Here is a 19,578-nt window from a genome sequence, read left to right on the forward strand (position 1 = left end):
ATTGCAGCCCAAATAAATGTGTCCTTTGGTCTGGAGTCCAAATTTGAGATTTTTGGTTCCAACCGCCGTGTCTTTGTGAGATGCGGAGTGGGTGAAAAGATGATCTCTGCATGTGTAGTTCCCACTGTAAAGCATGGAGGAGGAGGTGTTATGGTGTGGGGGTGCTTTGCTGGTGACACTGTCTGTGATTTATTTAGAATTCAAGGCACACTTAACCAGCATGGCTACCACTGCATTCTGCAGCGATACGCCATCGCATCTGGTTTTGGCTTAGTGGGACAATCATTTGTTTTTCAACAGGACAATGACCCAACACACCTCCAGGCTGTGAAGGGGCTATTTTACCTGGAAGGAGAGTGATGGAGTGCTGCATCAGATGACCTGGCCTCCACAATCCCCCGACCTCAACCCAATTGAGATGGTTTGGGATGAGTCGGATGGCAGAGTGAAGAAAAGGCAGCCAACAAGTGCTCAGCATATGTGGGAACTCCTTCAAGACTGTTGGAAAAATATTCCAGGTGAAGCTGGTTGAGAGAATGCCAAGAGTGTGCAAAGCTGTCATCAAAGCAAAGGGTGGCTATTTGAAGAATCTCAACTATACACTTATTATTTTTTAAATGGGTTACTACATGATTCGACGTGTTATTTCATAGTTTTGATGTCTTCACTATTATTCTACAATGTAGAAAATAGTACAAATAAAGAAAAACCCTTGAATGAGTAGGTGTGTCCAAACTTTTTACTGGTACTGTAGCTACCTCTTTCGATCCATATCCCTGCACATTGTAAATATGGTACTGGAATTGACCCTGTATATAGTATGCTTACTTACTTTATCATTGTCTTATTATTTCTTGTTTTTTTATCTTGTGTGTTTGTAGTATTACATTGTTATTGATTACTGCATTGTTTGGGTTAGAGCTTGCAAGAAAGGCATTGCGCTGTACTTGAAACTTATAATTAGACATAGGAATCTTTTTCTTATTTATTTTATTTTCATAATGATTGCAGAATATATTCCTCACGTTTTCTGGCCATGATGGGTTCATATTTCCGAAGGAGCCATACAACAAATGACATGGCGCATCTCTCATTTAATTGGACGTAGTAGTAATGAATATCAGTCAAGTAGAACAAAAACACATGAGAAATAGTACTGTAACTATTGAGCGTGCCGTCTTTAGCCAACTCTCTTGCTATCTCTCTCAGAATGACCTTCTTGATCCAAACCAGTCAGGTTTCAAGACTGGTCATTCAACTGAGACTGCTCTTCTCTGTGTCACGGAGGCTCTCCGCACTGCTAAAGCTAACTCTCTCTCCTCTGCTCTTGTCCTTCTAGACCTGTCTGCTGCCTTTGATACTGTGAACCATCAGATCCTCCTCTCCACCCTCTCCGAGCTGGGCATCTCCGGCGCGGCTCACTCTTGGATTGAGTCCTACCTGACCGGTCGCTCCTACCAAGTGCCGTGGCGAGAAGCTGTCACCGCACCACGTGCTGTCACCACTGGTGTCCCCCAGAGCTCAGTTCTAGGCCCTCTCCTATTCTCGCTATACACCAAGTCACTTGGCTCTGTCATATCCTCACATGGCCTCTCCTATCATTGCTACGCTGACGACAAACAACTAATCTTCTCCTTTCCCCCTTCTGATAACCAGGTGGCGAATCGGATCTCTGCATGTCTGGCAGACATATCAGTATGGATGACGGATCACCACCTCAAGCTGAACCTTGGCAAGACGGAGCTGCTCTTCCTCCCGGGGAAGGACTGCCTGTTCCATGATCTCGCCATCACAGTTGACAACTCCGTTGTGTCCTCCTCCCAGAGTGCGAAGAGCCTTGGCGTGACCCTGGACAACACCCTGTCGTTCTCCGCTAACATCAAGGCGGTGACCCGATCCTGTAGGTTCATGCTCTACAACATTCGGAGAGTACGACCCTGCCTTACACAGGAAGCGGCACAGGTCCTAATCCAGGCACTTGTCATCTCCCGTCTGGATTACTGCAACTCGCTGTTGGCTGGGCTCCCTGCCTGTGCCATTAAACCCCTACAACTCATCCAGAATGCCGCAGACCGTCTGGTGTTCAACCTTCCCAAGTTCTCTCACGTCACCCCGCTCCTCCGCACACTCCACTGGCTTCCAGTTGAAGCTCGCATCTGCTACAAGACCATGGTGCTTGCCTACGGAGCTGTGAGGGGAACGGCACCTCCGTACCTTCAGGCTCTGATCAGTCCCTACACCCAAACGAGGGCACTGCGTTCATCCACCTCTGGCCTGCTGGCTCCCCTACCTCTGCAGAAGCATAGTTCCCGCTCAGCCCAGTCAAAACTGTTCGCTGCCCTGGCACCCCAATGGTGGAACAAGCTCCCTCACGACGCCAGGACAGCGGAGTCACTCACCACCTTCCGGAGACATTTGAAACCCCACCTCTTTAAGGAATACCTGGGATAGGATAAAGTAATCATTGTACCCCCCCCTTACTCCAACCCCCCCCAAAATAAAAAAATAAAAAAACAATTTGTAAAGTGGTTATCCCACTGGCTATAAGGTGAGTGCACCTATTTGTAAGTCGCTAGCGTCTGCTAAATGACTTAAATGTAAATGTAAATGTAAGTACTGTAATTGCATTTTTTGGAGTAGCCTGCCCTACAATGTTTTGAAAAGTATGCGTATCTCCACACAAATCTCAAACCATCCATGTGCATAGCTTCTAGTGGGGGAAATGGAGGTGTTTGATGCATGGGAATTATAATAATGGGACACTAATAAAAACATTACAACATAGGCCTAATGATAAAAAAGATGCATTTACCTTTGGTAAGGAGATTGCATAGCAGCATGTCATCTAATATGTTGATTTGACTTTTATTACATAGGCCTAAATTATAATCACATTCTTTTGAAATATTTATTGAAATTATTTCCCCTACACCACAAATAGTAGGCTACCATTTACCAATCACTCATTCCATAGCAAAGCATGCTCGAAAGTAAATTTCCCAGTATTCTTGACAGTATGTGACAGTATGAGCAGGCTACAGTATTGTTGTGCGATAATTCGGGTGCACGACATTATAGCCTATTTAATTTCAGAGCCAATACCAAGGCAGGAGATAGAAACACAATCATATATTTATCAACAAAATATTGAAAAACAATTTTGTATTTTGCATAGAAGTGGGGCTGTAGTATTTACTTTTAAAATGTTCAAAAGGACAATCAATCTTGCAGTATGCGCGGCCAGTGTTTGGCACTTGCTATTTGGAATGCATTTTTTGTTTGGAAGAGTCAATGTAAAAAATTAAAACATTCTGCCCACACCTCAACAGAAATGTGACCAAATGTGCTATTCCCTTTTCTTTTAGAAATGGACATGGCCCAGGTCCAACATTTCTAAATCATACAGCAAATCAGGGTGTTTCTGTTACCATACAAGGCGAATGGAGTGTGTTTTCCAGGCGGGGTTCTAGCGCTCGTTCACAAAGCACAAATATAGGCTAATATGCCTCTGTTTTATCAATGAAAAAATGCCTATACAGTATGTTGTGTGCGACAGTTTGACAAATACCAATCAATTGTGGTGCACGCAAATCCTAGAATCTCTACTGTACACCAGAGGTTAGTAAGAAATGTATGCACGGTTGATAAATGAGGCCCCTGAAATCAATGCAGGAGTCACAATTTTAGCAAATATTTCCTGTGAGTGAGGTGATTTGCTGATGTTCAGTGTTTTGCTGATGTTTTCTACTTTGTTCTTTATTGTAATACCAGAGAGTGACAAAGAGCTCTGTTGACCAAGGTTGACTTAGGAAACATGGACACCATCATTTTCTTGTTGTGCTGATCTTACACACATCCTGTGTTTTTTATCATAAAAACCATGGGTCAACCCATGGCTCCTGAACTAAGCATGAGTCCTGCAACCCTCTGCCTCTCCAAGCAGATGATGTAGCCCCAAGTGACCAAATAAGCCACATGTAAGCCCTCTTCCAGAAACAACAAGATCCCACAGGACTGTGGAATTTGTAATGTGTCCACATCCGATTTATACATTTGAGATGGAAATAAAATAGCCGAGAATGATAGTGATTCCAATTCCTAATGCATTGGGTTTAGAGTCTTCAAACACATTTTGAATGGAGACATAAGGGTCAATCTCTCTCTCTCACTCACTCACTCACACTCCTACACTCTCACACTCACTTGGAAAAACAATTATAATCCTTCCTCATTTAAATGAGACTATTAACAGTGCCAAATCTTTTCCGAGTCTGTTTCATGCATCATATCTATAGTCATAATCTGTCATGATTGCACATTAAATCTTTTTTTTTAAATCAGTCTTATGATAGTGTTACAGAGAATTTGTAATGGTTCACTGAAATGTGATTGATTAAACACTAATAACCCTTTGATCCATTTGAGATTATACATTTCTGTTTTGTAATTGTTAAGACCAAAACCCTACTATGTTAATTCATTCCTTTCCTTTTGACAACCCATATGGAGAAAGAAAGGCTTATACCATATTCTACTGTATAACATTTCAATGCAGCATGCTCTAGTTTCCCATCTCCCCAAGTGAGTGAAGAGCCCCTGAAGGGATTGCTTTACCTGGACCTATCTGTACATCATGTCAGGGAAATCCCAGTGCTTTCCCTCTTCTGCATGCAGAGATTCTAAAGTTGTCTCCAAAGTTCTAAAAACCTATTGATCACCCACTGCCTGTTTAAATACCCTGCCTCTCAGAAACCAATATGCTAGTTTGTTAAATCGGTATAGGCCCTGGAGGACCATAATGACCATACTTGGCTCATATTAGCATCTATCTGATCAACGTCAGCTCGATGAGGCAGAAAAAAGTTATAGGGCATCATTTGCCGTCCAGGATGTCAGACCTGATCTTGTCAGAAAGAATACAAACTACTATCTTGGGAGATGCGGAAAAGCTTGTAACGTTACATGTTAGTCATCCTTAAGTGAATCTGTGGAGAACCAGGCCAGGTGGAAGAGACTAAAAACGAATAAAAGGAGATAAATACAAGCAAAATAGTGAGCTTCTCCCTAAAACAAAATTCTAATTGTATGTTAATTAATGTATTCACACATTGTCTTAGCGGTTTGATAAACAATTCATACAGTATAAAGATAATTCTTTATGCAAAATTATCCTTGAGACACAGTAGACAGAAAGGCTAAAGGAATGGATAAATTCAGATGTTCTCAATGAAATGTGTCAAATTATGCCCTATTCCAGTGGGATTACCCATAAACCCTTTCCATTGCACAATACAGACTTTTCAACCTCCTATCCTGGGGGGAAGGCTTCCAACCGGTTCCCCGAGATCCATTTTTTATTTACTGACAGTTGGACTAATAACAAACTCAATTACACAGTAACTGCCTTCTAATGGATTTATACAGCACTCCTCGTGGAGGTTGCCAATGCAAAAATATGCCATATTTTATTGCACTGGGATCCAATAACAAAAACATAGCTGCTGTTTGTCAACATGCTAAAAGGGAAATTGTCACTAATAAAAGGATCGAAGTAACTTAATCATGTTATTATTATTACAGTCATTCCTGTGTCCTCTGTATTATCCATGAAGGAGTTGGCAGTATTCATACTCCTTGACTTATTCCATATTTTGTTGTGTTACAGCCTGAATTCAAAATGGATTAAATATATTTTTTTCTCACCCGCTACTCTCTCCTCTTCCATCCTATCATCTCTTCCCTCTGCTCAATCCTTCTCCCTCCGATATCCTGATTCTGCCTCCTCAACCCTCCTCTCCTCCCTTCCTTCATCTTTTGACTCTATGTCCCCTATCCTCCCAGCCGGTTCGGTCCTCCCCTCCTGCTCCGTGGCTTGACGACTCATTGCGAGCTCACAGAAGAGGGCTCCGGGCAGCCGAGCGGAAATGCAGGAAAACTAGACTCCCTGCGGACCTGTCATCTTTTCACTCCCTCCTCTCTACATTCTCTTCCTCTGTTTCCGCTGCTAAAGCCACTTTCTACCACTCTAAATTACAAGCCTCTGCCTCTAACCCTAGGAAGCTCTTTGCCACCTTCTCCTCTCTGCTGAATCCTCCTCCTCCTCCCCCTCCCTCCTCCCTCTCTGTGGATGACTTCGTCAACCATTTTGAAAAGAAGGTTGACGACATCCGATCCTCATTTATTAAGTCAAATGACACCGCTGGTCCTGCTCACACTGCCCTACCCTATGCTTTGACTTGTTTCTCCCCTCTCTGTCCAGATGAAATCTTGCGACTTGTGATGGCCGGCCACCCAACAACCTGCCCGCTTGACCCTATCCCCTCCTCTCTTCTCCAGACCATTTGCGGAGACCTTCTCCCTTTCCTCACCTCGCTCATCAACTTATCCTTGACCGCTGGCCATGTCCCTTCTGTCTTCAAGAGTGCGAGAGTTGCACCCCTCCTCAAAAAACCTACACTCGATCCCTCTAATGTCAACAACTACAGACCAGTATCCCTTCTTTCTTTTCTCTCAAACTCTTGAGCGTTTTGTCTCTAGCCAACTCTCCTGCAATATCTCTCAGAATGACCTTCTTGATCCAAACCAGTCAGGTTTCAAGACTGGTCATTCAACTGAGACTGCTCTTCTCTGTGTCACGGAGGCTCTCCGCACTGCTAAAGCTAACTCTCTCTCCTCTGCTCTTATCCTTCTAGACCTATCTGCTGCCTTTGATACTGTGAACCATCAGATCCTCCTCTCCACCCTCTCCGAGTTGGGCATCTCCGGCGCTGCTCACTCTTGGATTACGTCCTACCTGACAGGTCGCTCCTACCAGGTGGCGTGGCGAGAGTCTGTCTCCGCACCACGTGCTCTCACCACTGGTGTCCCCCAGAGCTCAGTTCTAGGCCCTCTCCTATTCTCTCTATACACCAAGTCACTTGGCTCTGTCATATCCTCACATGGTCTCTCCTATCATTGCTACGCAGACGACACACAATTAATTTTCTCCTTTCCCCCTTCTGATAACCAGGTGGCGAATCGCATCTCTGCATGTCTGGCAGACATATCAGTGTGGATGTCGGATCACCACCTCAAGCTGAACCTCGCCAAGACGGAGCTGCTCTTCCTCCCGGGGAAGGACTGCCCGCTCCATGATCTCGCCCTCACGGTTGACAACTCCATTATGTCCTCCTCCCAGAGTGCAAAGAGCCTTGGCGTGACCCTGGACAACACCCTTTCGTTCTCCGCTAACATCAAAGTGGTGACCCGATCCTGCAGGTTCATGCTTTACAACGTTCGCAGAGTACGACCCTACCTTACACAGAAAGCGACACAGGTCCTAATCCAGGCACTTGTCATCTCCCGTCTGGATTACTGCAACTCGCTGTTGGCTGGGCTCCATGCCTGTGCCATTAAACCTTTACAACTTATCCAGAACGCCGCAGCCCGTCTGGTGTTCGATCTTCCCAAGTTCTCTCATGTCACCCCGCTCCTCCGCACACTCCACTGGCTTCCAGTTGAGGCTCGCGTCTACTACAAGACCATAGTGCTTGCCTACGGAGCTGTGAGGGGAACGGCACCTCCTTACCTTCAGGCTCTGATCAGACCCTACACCCAAACGAGGGCACTATATTCATCCACTTCTGGCCTGCTAGCTCCCCTAACTCTACAGAAGCACAGTTCCCGCTTGCCCAGTCAAAGCTATTTGCTGCTCTGGCACCCCAATGGTGGAACAAGCTCCCCCACTGACCACCTTCCGGAGACACTTGAAACCCTACCTCTTTAAAGAATACCTGGAATAGTATAAAGTAATCCTTCTACCCCCCCTCCCCCATAAAAAAAAATAAAAATAAAAGTGGTTGTCCCACTTGCTATCATAAGTTGAATGCACCAATTTGTAGGTCGCTCTGGATAAGAGTGTCTGCTAAATTATGTAAATGTAAATGTAAAATAACACCGAAGTGAAAACATGTTTTAAAAATTGTAGATAAAAAAAAAATCTGAATTACAGAAATACAGTTGAAGTCGGAAGTTTACATACACCTTAGCCAAATACATTTAAACTCAGTTTTTCACAATTCCTGACATTTAATCCTAGTAAGAATTCCCTGTCTTAGGTCAGTTAGGATCACCACTTTATTTTAAGAATGTAAAATGTCAGAATAATAGTAGAGAGAATGATTTATTTCAGCTTTTATATCTTTCATCACATTCCCAGTGGGGTCAGAAGTTTACATACACTCAATTAGTATTTGGTAGCATTGCCTTTCAATTGTTTGTTTAACTTGGGTCAAACGTGTCGGGTAGCCTTCCACAAGCTTCCCTCAATAATTTGGGTGAATTTTGGCCCACTCCTCCCGACAGAGCTGGTGTAACTGAGTCAGGTTTGTAGGCCTCCTTGCTCGCACATGCTTTTTCAGTTCTGCCCACAAATGTTTTCTATAGGAATTGAGGTCAGGACTTTGTGATAGCCACTCCAATACCTTGACTTTGTTGTCCTTAAGCCATTTTGCCATAACTTTGGAAGTATGCTTGGGGTCATTGTCCATTTGGAAGACTCATTTGCGACCAAGTTTTAACTTCCTGGCTGATGTCTTGAGATGTTGCTTCAATATATCCACATAATTTTCCTTCCTCATGATGCCATTTATTTTGTGAAGTGCACCAGTCCCTCTTACAGCAAAGCACCCCCACAGCATGATGCTGCCACCCCCGTGCTTCACGGTTGGGATGGTGTTCTTCGGCTTGCAAGCAACCCCTTTTTTCCTCCAAACATAACGATGGTCATTATGGCCAAACAGTTCTATTTTTGTTTCATCAGACCAGAGGACATATCTCCAAAAAGTACGATCTTTGTCCCCATGTGCATTTGCAAACCATATTCTGGCTTTTTTATGGCGGTTTTGGAGCAGTGGGCTGAGCGGCTTTTAAGGTTATGTCGATATAGGACTCGTTTTACTGTGGATATAGATATTTTTGTACCTGTTTCCTCCAGCATCTTCACAAGGTCCTTTGATGTTATTCTGGGATTGATTTGCACTTTTCGCACCAAAGTACGTTCATCTCTAGGAGACATAATGCGTCTCCTTCCTGAGCGGTATGACGGCTGTGTGGTCCCATGGTGTTTATACCATGGTGTACTATTGTTTGTACAGATGAAAGTGGTACCTTCAGACATTTGGAAATTGCTCCCAAGGATGAACCAGACTTTTTCTGAGGTCTTGGCTGATTTATTTAGATTTTCCAATGATGTCAAGCAAAGAGGCACTGAGTTTGAAGGTCTTGAAATACATCCACAGGTACACCTCCAATTGACTCAAATGATGTCAATTAGCTTATCAGAAGCTTCTAAAGCCATGACATCATTTTCTGGAATTTTCCAAGCTGTTTAAAGGCACAGTCAACTTAGTGTATGTAAACTTCTGACCCACTGGAATTGTGATACAGTGAATTATAAGTAAATAATTTGTCTGTAACCAATTGTTGGAAATATTACTTGTGTCATGCACAAAGTGGATGCCCTAACCGACTTGCCAAAACTATAGTTTGTTAACAAGAAATGTGTGGAGTGGTTGAAAAACGAGTTTTAATTTTAATTGTATTTTTTATTTCACTTTTATTGAACCAGTTAAGCCAGTGGAGAAGTTCTCATTTACAACTGCGACCTGGCCAAGATAAAGCAAAGCAGTGCAATAAAAACAACAACAACACAGAGTTACATATGGAATAAACAAAAACAAAATGTACAGTCAATAACACAAATGAAAATCTATATACAGTGTGTGCAAATGTAGTACGTTATGGAGGTAAAGCAATAAATAGGCCATAGTGCAAAATAATTAGAATTTAGTATTATCACTGGAGTGATAGATGTGCAGAAGATGATGTGCAAATAGAGATACTGGGGTGCAAATGAGCAAAATAAATAATGTAAATAACAATATGGGGATGAGGTGGTTGGGTGGGCTAATTACAGATGGGCTGTGTACAGGTGCAGTGATCGGTAAAAAGTTAGTAAGGGATATAAGTTAGTGAGGGATCCAGGCTCTGTCGTAGCCGGCCGTGACCGGGAGACCCATGGGGCGGCGCACAATTGGCCCAGCGTCGTCCAGGGTAGGGGAGGGAATGGCCGGCAGGGATGTAGCTCAGTTGGTAGAGCATGGAGTTTGCAACGCCAGGGTTGTGGGTTCGTTTCCCACGGGGGGTATAAAAAAAATAATGTATGCACTCACTAACTGTAAGTCACTCTGGATAAGAGCGTCTGCTAAATGACTAAAATGTCAAATGTAAATAAGTGTCAACAGCTTCAGAGATTTTTGCAGTTCATTCCAGTATGTATTGTTATTTACATTTGCAGCAGAGAACTGGAAGGAATGGCGGCCAAAGGAGGTGTTGGCTTTGGGGATGACCAGTGAGATATACAGTGCTATGAAAAAGTATTTGCCCCCTTTCTAATTTTCTCTACTTTTGCATATTTGTTGTACTGAATGTTATCAGATCTTCAACCAAAACCTAATATTAGATAAAGGGAACATAAGTGGACAAATAACACAACAATTACATATTTATTTCATTTATTTCATAAACAAAGTTAAGCAACACCCAATTCTCCTGTGTGAAAAAGTAATTGCCCCCTTACACTCAATAACTGGTTGTGCCACCTTTAGCTGCAATGACTCCAACCAAATGCTTCCTGTAGTTGTTGATCAGTCTCTCACGTCACTGTGGAGGAATTCTGCCCCACTCTTCCATGCAGAACTGCTTTAAGTCAGTGACGTGTGGGTTTTCAAGCATGAACTGCTCGTTTCAAGTCCTGCCACAACATCTCAATTGGGATTAGGGCTGGACTTTGACTAGGCCATTCCAAAACTTCCAATTTGTTGCTTTTTAGCAATTTTCATGTAGACTTGATTGTGTGTTTTGGATCATTGTCTTGCTGCATGACCCAACTGCGCGTCAGCTTCAGCTCACAGACGGATGGTCTGACATTCTCCTGTAGAATTCTCTGATACATAGCAGAATTCATGGTTCCTTCTATTAAGGCAAGTCATCCAAGTCATCCATTAAGGTGGTCCTCTGTAGCTCAGCTGGTAGAGCACGGCGCTTGTAACGCCAAGGTAGTGGGATCGATCCCCGGGACCACCCATACACAAAAAAATGAAAATAAATGTATGCACGCATGACTGTAAGTCGCTTTGGATAAAAGCGTCTGCTAAATGGCATATTATTATTTATTATTATTATCATCCAGGTCCTGAGGCAGCAAAGCATCCCCAAACCATCACACCACCACCACCATGCTTGACCTTTGGTATGATGTTCTTACTGTGGAATGCAGAGTTTGGTTTTCGCCAGGCATTACTGGAACCATGTCGTCCAAAAAGTTATACTTTTGAATCATCTGTCCATAGAACGTTCTTCCAAGAGTCTTGATGATCATCCAGGTGCTTTTTGGCAAACTTCAGTCAACTTTTTGGACGAGATGGGTCCCATTATATTCAGAAGTTTACATAAACTCAATTAGTATTTGGTAGCATTGCCTTTAAAATTGTTTAACTTGGGTCAAATATTTCAGGTAGCCTTCCACAAGCTTCCCACAATAATTTGGGTGAATTTTGGTCAATTCGTCCTGACAGAGCTGGTGTAACTGAGTCAGGTTTGTAGGCCTCCTTGCTCGCACACGCTTTTTCAGTTCTGCCCACAATTTTGCATGGACTCATAAGTGTATGTAAACTTCTGACTTCAACTATCTAATTTACATAAGTTCACACCCTTGAGTCAATACGTTGTAGAAGCACCATTGGCTGTGATTACATCTGTGACTCTGAAGTCTGTAAGAGCTTTCCACACCTGGATTGTGCAACATTTGCCCATTATTCTTTTCATAAATCTTCTAGCTCTGTGAAATTGTTTGTTGATTATTGCTAGACAACCATTTATAGGTCTTACCATAGATTTTCAAGTAGATTAAAGTCAAAACTGTAATTCGGCCATTCAGCAACATTCACTGTCTTCTTGGTAAGCAACTCCATTGCCTTGTGTTTTAGGTTATTGTCCTGCTGAAAGGTGAATTAATCTCCCAGTGTCTGGTGGAAAGCACTGATGGTGGAAAGCAGACTGAACTAGGTTTTCCTCTAGGATTTTGCATGTGCGTAGCTCAATTCCATTTCTTTTTTATCCTGAAACCCCCCCCCAGCATACCCATAGCATGATGTAGCCACCACTTTGCTTGAAAATATGGAGTGGTACTCAGTAATGTGTTGTATTGGATTTGCCCCAAACATAATATTTGGATTCAGGACAGAAAGGTAATTGCTTTGCCACATTTTTTGCAGTATTACTTTAGTGCCTTGTTTTGGAATATTTGTATTCTGTTCAGGCTTTCTTCTTTTCACTCTGTCAATTAGGTTAGTATTGTGGAGTAACTACAATGTTGTTGATCCATCCTCAATTTTCTTCTATCACAGTCATTAAACTCTTTAACCATTTTAAAGTCATCATTGGCCTCATGGTGAAATCCCTGAGCGGTTTCCTTCCTCTCCGGAAACTGAGTTAGGAAGGGCGCCTGTATCTTTGTAGTGACTGGGTGTATTGATACACCATCCAAAGTGCAATTAATAATGTCACCATGCTCAAAGGGATATTCAGTGTCTGCTTTTTTACCAATGGGTGCCCTTCTTTGCGAGGCATTGGAAAACGTCCCTGGTCTTTGTGGTTGAATCTGTGTTTGAAACTCACTGCTTGACCGAGGGACCTTACAGATAATTGTATGTGTGGGGTACGGCGATGAGGTAGTCATTCAAAAATCATGTTAAACATTATTATTGCACACAGAGTGAGTCCATGCAACTTATTATGTGACTTGCTAAGCTAATTTTCCTCCTGAATTTATTTAGGCTTGCCATAACAAAAGGGGTTGAATACTTATTGACTCAAGACATTTCAGCCTTTCATTTTTAATTAATTTCTTTAAAAATAAAATGAAACATCAGTCCACTTTGACATTATGGGGTATTTTGTGTAGGCCAGTGACAAAAAAATCTCAATTTAATCAATTTTAAATGCAAGCTGCAACACATCAAAATGTAGGAAAAGACAATGGGTTTGAATACTTTCTGAAGGCACTATGTGTATATTATATATACCTTACATGTGACTCTTTGCAATTAGCCTATTCAAATGTTTATCTGACTCCATAAAGATAATTAAAATATGCAAGAGACTACAGTTGAGTTACAGTAAGAGACAATCGAGGATATTTAATTAGTTTGTAAAATGACTGAAATCACATACAAGGCATAAACTTAAGTTACAAGGCCTTAACAAGAATTACAAGGCATTATTCTAGGCATGATCAGAGAGGGAGAGAGAGAAACAGGTTATAGCCTAGAAGGCCATGCTCCAAGAGTCCATGGGGTGGAGAAAGAAACAGAGAGTGTATCTCACTAGCGCAGGTCAGGTACAAAAGAAGACAGAGAGAGACAATGAAGCTAAGACCCTTTTATAACCATTTGGCCATGTTTATATTCAAAATCTGAGTTGTTGACCAAGAGTATTAGTGTTGAGTTAACTTCCAGATATCAGACCTACAGGATGTAAAGACATCAGAACCTCTGCTACCCAGAGGTGAGACAAGAGGGGGTTGGTGAGATAATGCAGTGAATGCTGAATTCCTATGACAACACAAAGGAATTCTTGCATACAATTGATAAGAGTCACTTCGGGGGATGGGCCGCCCTACAAAGACACTTCATCATGATACATGAACTTACATTTATATAATACCAAGTCTCTTTAAAAATCTATATCTTTAAATATTTAAACTATAGTGTGATTCCAAACCAACCATTCATTTATCATTAATGTTCATTAATCATATTATTCATACCTTATCCTACAGCTAACACAGAAGTTTTTACAGAATGGAATTGAACATACAGAAGTGAGAGCTCAATGCCCAATCTTTAGAGTCAACACAGCAGTTGGAAGAATCGTTTCAATTTGACTGGCAAGTGGTTGCGGGCTCACTGCTTTCTGCAATTCTCAGATCTTCCTTCTAACATACTTCTGATACCAACTGAAGCAGAGACAAGGATTTAGTTTGAACCAACAACTTCTCCAGAAGTTATTATATGGACAAATATAATTTGTTTAGCTCAACAGTTATCTATACTGTACTTCACCTCACCACACACTGACACTCATTTACACAGATAGCCACCATTTATACAATAACACCCCCAAAACCCCTCAACCTCTCATCCCCTCTCTACACACACATTCCATTGGCCCAGGGTCCAGGGCTAGGGAAGCCCAATCAGTCACAGGGGGTTGAGAGGAGATGTCTGAAAGCCACTCTACATCACAGTGGGACACCAGCCTGTCTCTGACTGAATTAGTACACAATTGATGCTGGGCCAGACTGGGGGATGGTCTGTGCTCCCTGACCCTGGTGAACTAGCCTAATATTTCACCCAGACTGACAGAGCAGAGGCTGGGGGCACCGCCAAACTGTCACGGGGTAGCTACCTGCTGCTGATGTGTGAGACAGGTGTTAAACCTGAAAAACCCTGTAAGTGTGAAACTGCTGAACACCTTGTAGCCCTTTCCTGCAGTCAATGGCCAAAAGCGCCTTCTTTGGCCTCATGGGTGGAATGTTATTCATATTTTTAATTATTTAATAAAACAATTATTTATTGATTTTTTTGGGGGGGACAATCCTGTGTTCTGTGTCAAACAGTTTTGTTATATTTCAGTCTTCTGATATGTATATAAAGTGTAATATTGGGGTGCAATCTCATAATTGAATACATTTCAACTCTATATCGGACATGGTACAGGTGTCTTTTATTTATTTATTCCATAACCGTGTGTGAGGTGTATACTTTTGCTTCAAAGTAGATTTGTTTAAGACTACCAAGGATCACTCTGTGTGACCCTGATTTAGCCCACTGCAGTAAAAGGTTGATAACCCATGTCTTTAGAAATCGGGCACATGCTATTTCAGAAGAATTTGGAAAATGTAATGTTGAGTGTAACTGGTGAAACAAACTGTTGAAACATCTACCTTAAGTTTCTGCCTTAAGGAGTTTGAGGTCAGCCTCACTGTTCATCATACATGGTTGTAAATTCAGAAACCTTCAGAGTTCATACTGTACAGTAATCAGAGATACTCAATTAATTAAGCCTGGGCCATAAAATCAGCCAGGAGCAGGGTCCCATCACTCATTCTCTAATATGCATTATATATCTATTATCTATCATTTATAGCCTTCAGTGGATTATAAATAGTTCAAAGAATCCAATACCTCCTCCGATGACTCAGGGCCACAGCATCAGATGATTATATGACTTAATCAATAGGAAATTCATATCCCACCACAGAGCTGAGAGGATCCAAAGAGAGTTTGACCTTTGAAATTTCTTGACTGATGGGATGTGTTTGAAAATTACACAGAAATTATCTTATTACTAGATCAAACTGTTTGTCATCACTGTATCAGTTTGACATTTAATATGATGACTCAATCTAGTATATTAGAATTTATGAAGGTAATTCATGATAATGAAATATAGGACACCAACATACAGAGCATTCGGAAAGTAATCACACCCCTTGATTTTTTACAGCCTTATTCTAAAATTGATTAAATCGTTTTTTTCCCTTCATCAATCTACACACAATACCCATAATGACAAAGCAAAAACATGTTTTCATAATCTTTGGCAAAAAACAACAACTGAAATATAACATTTACATAAATATTCAGACCCTTTACTCAGTACTTTGTTGAAGAACCTTTGGCAGCAATTACAGCCTCAGGTCTTCATTGGTATGCTACAAGCTTGGCACACCTGTATTTGGGAAGTTTCTCCCATTCTTCTCTGCAGATCATCTCAAGCTCTGTCAGGTTGGATGGGGAGCGTTGCTGCACAGCTATTTTCAGGTCTCTCCAGGGATGTTCGATCGGGTTCATGTCCGGACTCTGACTGGGCCACTCAAGGACATTCAGAGACTTGTCCCGAAGCCACTCCTGCATTGTCTTGGCTGTGTGCTTAGGGTCGTTGTCCTGTTAGAAGGTGAACCTTCGCCCCAGTCTGAGGTCCTGAGTGCTCTGGAGCAGGTTTTCATCAAGGATCTCTGTACTTTGCTCAGTTCATTTTTGCCTCGATCCTGACTAGTCTCCCAGTCCCTGCCGCTGAAAAACATCCCCACAGCATGATGCTGCCAACACCATGCTTCACCATAGGGATGGTGCCAGGTTTCCTCCAGACATGACGCTTGGCATTCAAGTCAAAGAGTTCAATCTTGGTTTCATCAGACCAGAAAATCTGGTTTCTCATGGTCTGAGAGTCCTTTAGGTGCCTTTTGGCAAACTCCAAGCGGGCTGTCAAGTGCCTTTTACCGAGGAGTGTCTTCTGTCTGGCTACTCTACCATAAAGGCCTGATTGGTGGAGTGCTGCAGAGATGGTTGTCCTTCTGGAAGGTTCTCCCATCTCCACAGAGGAACTCTGGAGCTCTGTTAGAGTGACCATCGGGTTCTTGGTCACCTCCCTGACCAAGCCCCTTCTCCCCCAATTACTCAGTTTGGCCGGGTGGCCAGCTCTAGGAAGAATCTTGGTGGTTCCAAACTTCTTCCATTGAAGAATGATGGAGGCCACTGTGTTCTTGAGGACCTTCAATGCTGCATACATTTTTTGGTACCCTTCCCCAGATCTGTGCCTCGACACAATCCTGTCTCGGAGCACTTCGGACAATTCTGTCACACCAGCCTTCACTTTGGCTCCCCCTCCTGTCCAGCTCAGGCGTTCGGCGTTGCCGGCCTTCTAGCTGCTGCCGAACCTACTGCTGGCAAACGCCCTTCACTCATCAATCCCAGACTTGTCTCGTCATTATTACACACACCTGGTTCCAATCCCCACTCTATCACTGTATATATACAGTGAGGGGAACAAGTATTTGATCCCCTGCTGATTCTGTAAATTTGCCCACTGACAAAGAAATGATCAGTTATAATTTTAATGGTAGGTTTATTTGAACAGTGAGAGACAGAATAACAACAAAGAAATCCAGAAAAACGCATGTCAAAAATGTTATAAATTGATTTGCATTTTAAGTATTTGACCCCCTCTCAATCAGAAAGATTTCTGGCTCCCAGGTGTCTTTTTTACAGGTAACGAGCTGAGATTAGGAGCACACTCTTAAAGGGAGTGCTCCTAATCTCAGCTTGTTACCTGTATAAAAGACACCTGTCCACAGAAGCAATCAATCAATCAATCAGATTCCAAACTCTCCACCATGGCCAAGACCAAAGAGCTCTCGAAGGATGTCAGGGACAAGACTGTCGACCTACACAAGGCTGGAATGGGCTACAAGACCATCGCCAAGCAGCTTGGTGAGAAGGTGACAACAGTTGGTGCGATTATTCGCAAATGGAATAAATACAAAAGAACTGTCAATCTCCCTCGGCCTGGGGCTCCATGTAAGATCTCACCTCGTGGAGTTGCAATGATCTTGAGAACGGTGAGGAATCAGCCCATAACTACACAGGAGGATCTTGTCAATGATCTCAAGGCAGCTGGGACCATAGTCACCAAGAAAACAATTGGTAACACACTACACCGTGAAGGACTCAAATCCTGCAGTGCCAGCAATGTCCCCCTGCTCAAGAAAGCACATATACAGGGTCGTCTGAAGTTTAACAACGAACATCTGAATGATTCAAAGGAGAACTGGGTGAAAGTGTTGAGGTCAGATGAGACCAAAATCGAGCTCTTTGGCATCAACTCAACTCGCCATGTTTGGAGGAGGAGGAATGCTGCCTATGACCCCAAGAACACCATCCCCACCGTCAAACATGGAGGTGGAAACATTATGCTTTGGGGGTGTTTTCCTGCTAAGGGGACAGGACAACTTCACCACATCAAAGGGACGATGGACGGGGCCATGTACCGTCAAATCTTGGGTGAGAACCTCCTTCCCTCAGCCAGGGCATTGAAAATGGGTCGTGGATGGGTATTCCAGCATGACAATGACCCAAAACACACGGCCAAGGCAACAAAGGATTGGCTCAAGAAGAAGCATATTAAGGTCCTGGAGTGGCCTAGCCAGTCTCCAGACCTTAATCCCATAGAAAATCTGTGGAGGGAGCTGAAGGTTCGAGTTGCCAAATGTCAGCCTCGAAACCTTAATGACTTGGAGAAGATCTGCAAAGAGGAGTGGAACAAAATCCCTCCTGAGATGTGTGCAAACCTGGTGGCCAACTACAAGAAATGTCTGACCTCTGTGATTGCCAACAAGGGTTTTGCCACCAAGTACTAAGTCATGTTTTGCAGAGGGGTCAAATACTTATTTCCCTCATTAAAATGCAAATCAATTTATAACATTTTTGACATGCGTTTTTCTGGATTTTTTTGTTGTTATTGTTAGTCTCTCACTGTTCAAATAAACTGATATAATAATTATTAATGACTAATTATTACACCCTGAAACTGTGTGGTAGGACCAGTAAAGAATATGACATTGAGCTACTATTTAGCAATGTGAGTAAGAGTTAGACCAGACAACAAAGGACAAGGAGAACTGTCTACAGACAACTGCGAAACCAAGATAAAGAGGCCTCCCAATTTAGGGAGGAGAGAAACTGTTAGGCTTTTAAGGAGTATGAAATATGGTGCAGGATATTGTGAGGATGGCGATAACTAAGGTATGCATGTGTGTGTGTGTGTATGTATGTGTGTGTGTATGCATGTGTGTGTGTGTGTGTGTGTGTGTGTGTGCGTGTATATGTATGTGTGTGTGTGAACTGATGGTCAGGAGAGCAGTTTTAAAGTGGAAAACTACAGCCCGCCTAAAGAGGGGAGGGATTTTTGTATGACGTGTGAGTATAAAAGATGGACTCTGAAATTGTGATGGCAGAATTCTCAATGAATAAACATCTCTGACTATGTAGACCGGGACTCTGTCCGTTTCTTGATTTTGGGAGACGCACAGAGACACTGAAATAGTTTGTTAAATAATTCTCATAACAGCTTGGTCCTTCTGAGCCGGAATCCAATACCTGCCTCTGTCATTCCAGGTAACTCTGAAAACCATCGACGGGCGAATGATACATTCGTAAATAGAAAGTCTTGCCCTTAAGGGTTAAGACAGGCCAGAGGACACCTGATTAATGACAGAGACGGTGACGGAATCAAAACCTACATTGAATCTCGGCTGCAAGGATAAGGTCGGTAGTCTTTATTCATTAATTGGTGAAATTGATTTGAGAACTTGCTAAAATATTGACTGAAGGTTAAACTTCATAATTTAAAGTAGCAAATTGATCAATACGTAGCCAATTTAAAGTGAAATGTTGGTGGGTCCGTAACGATTCACGGTAATAGGCCATTACCAAAAGAAACTACCCGGTGTTGAAATAGAAGGAACTATTAAAAGTACACCTAAGGGATGTAACCTGTAAGAGATTATAGAACAGTCAACAAATAATCAGAGTTAAACAAATACAAAAAGTAAAAGAGAGGATATAATTGAGTAAATTTCGACGGTTAAGATCACCAGGAGAGGGAGAACCCATTCCTGTTGTATGGGACTGTCAG

This window comes from Coregonus clupeaformis, chromosome 1, assembly GCF_020615455.1.
Source record: "Coregonus clupeaformis isolate EN_2021a chromosome 1, ASM2061545v1, whole genome shotgun sequence".
Lineage (NCBI taxonomy): Eukaryota > Metazoa > Chordata > Actinopteri > Salmoniformes > Salmonidae > Coregonus > Coregonus clupeaformis.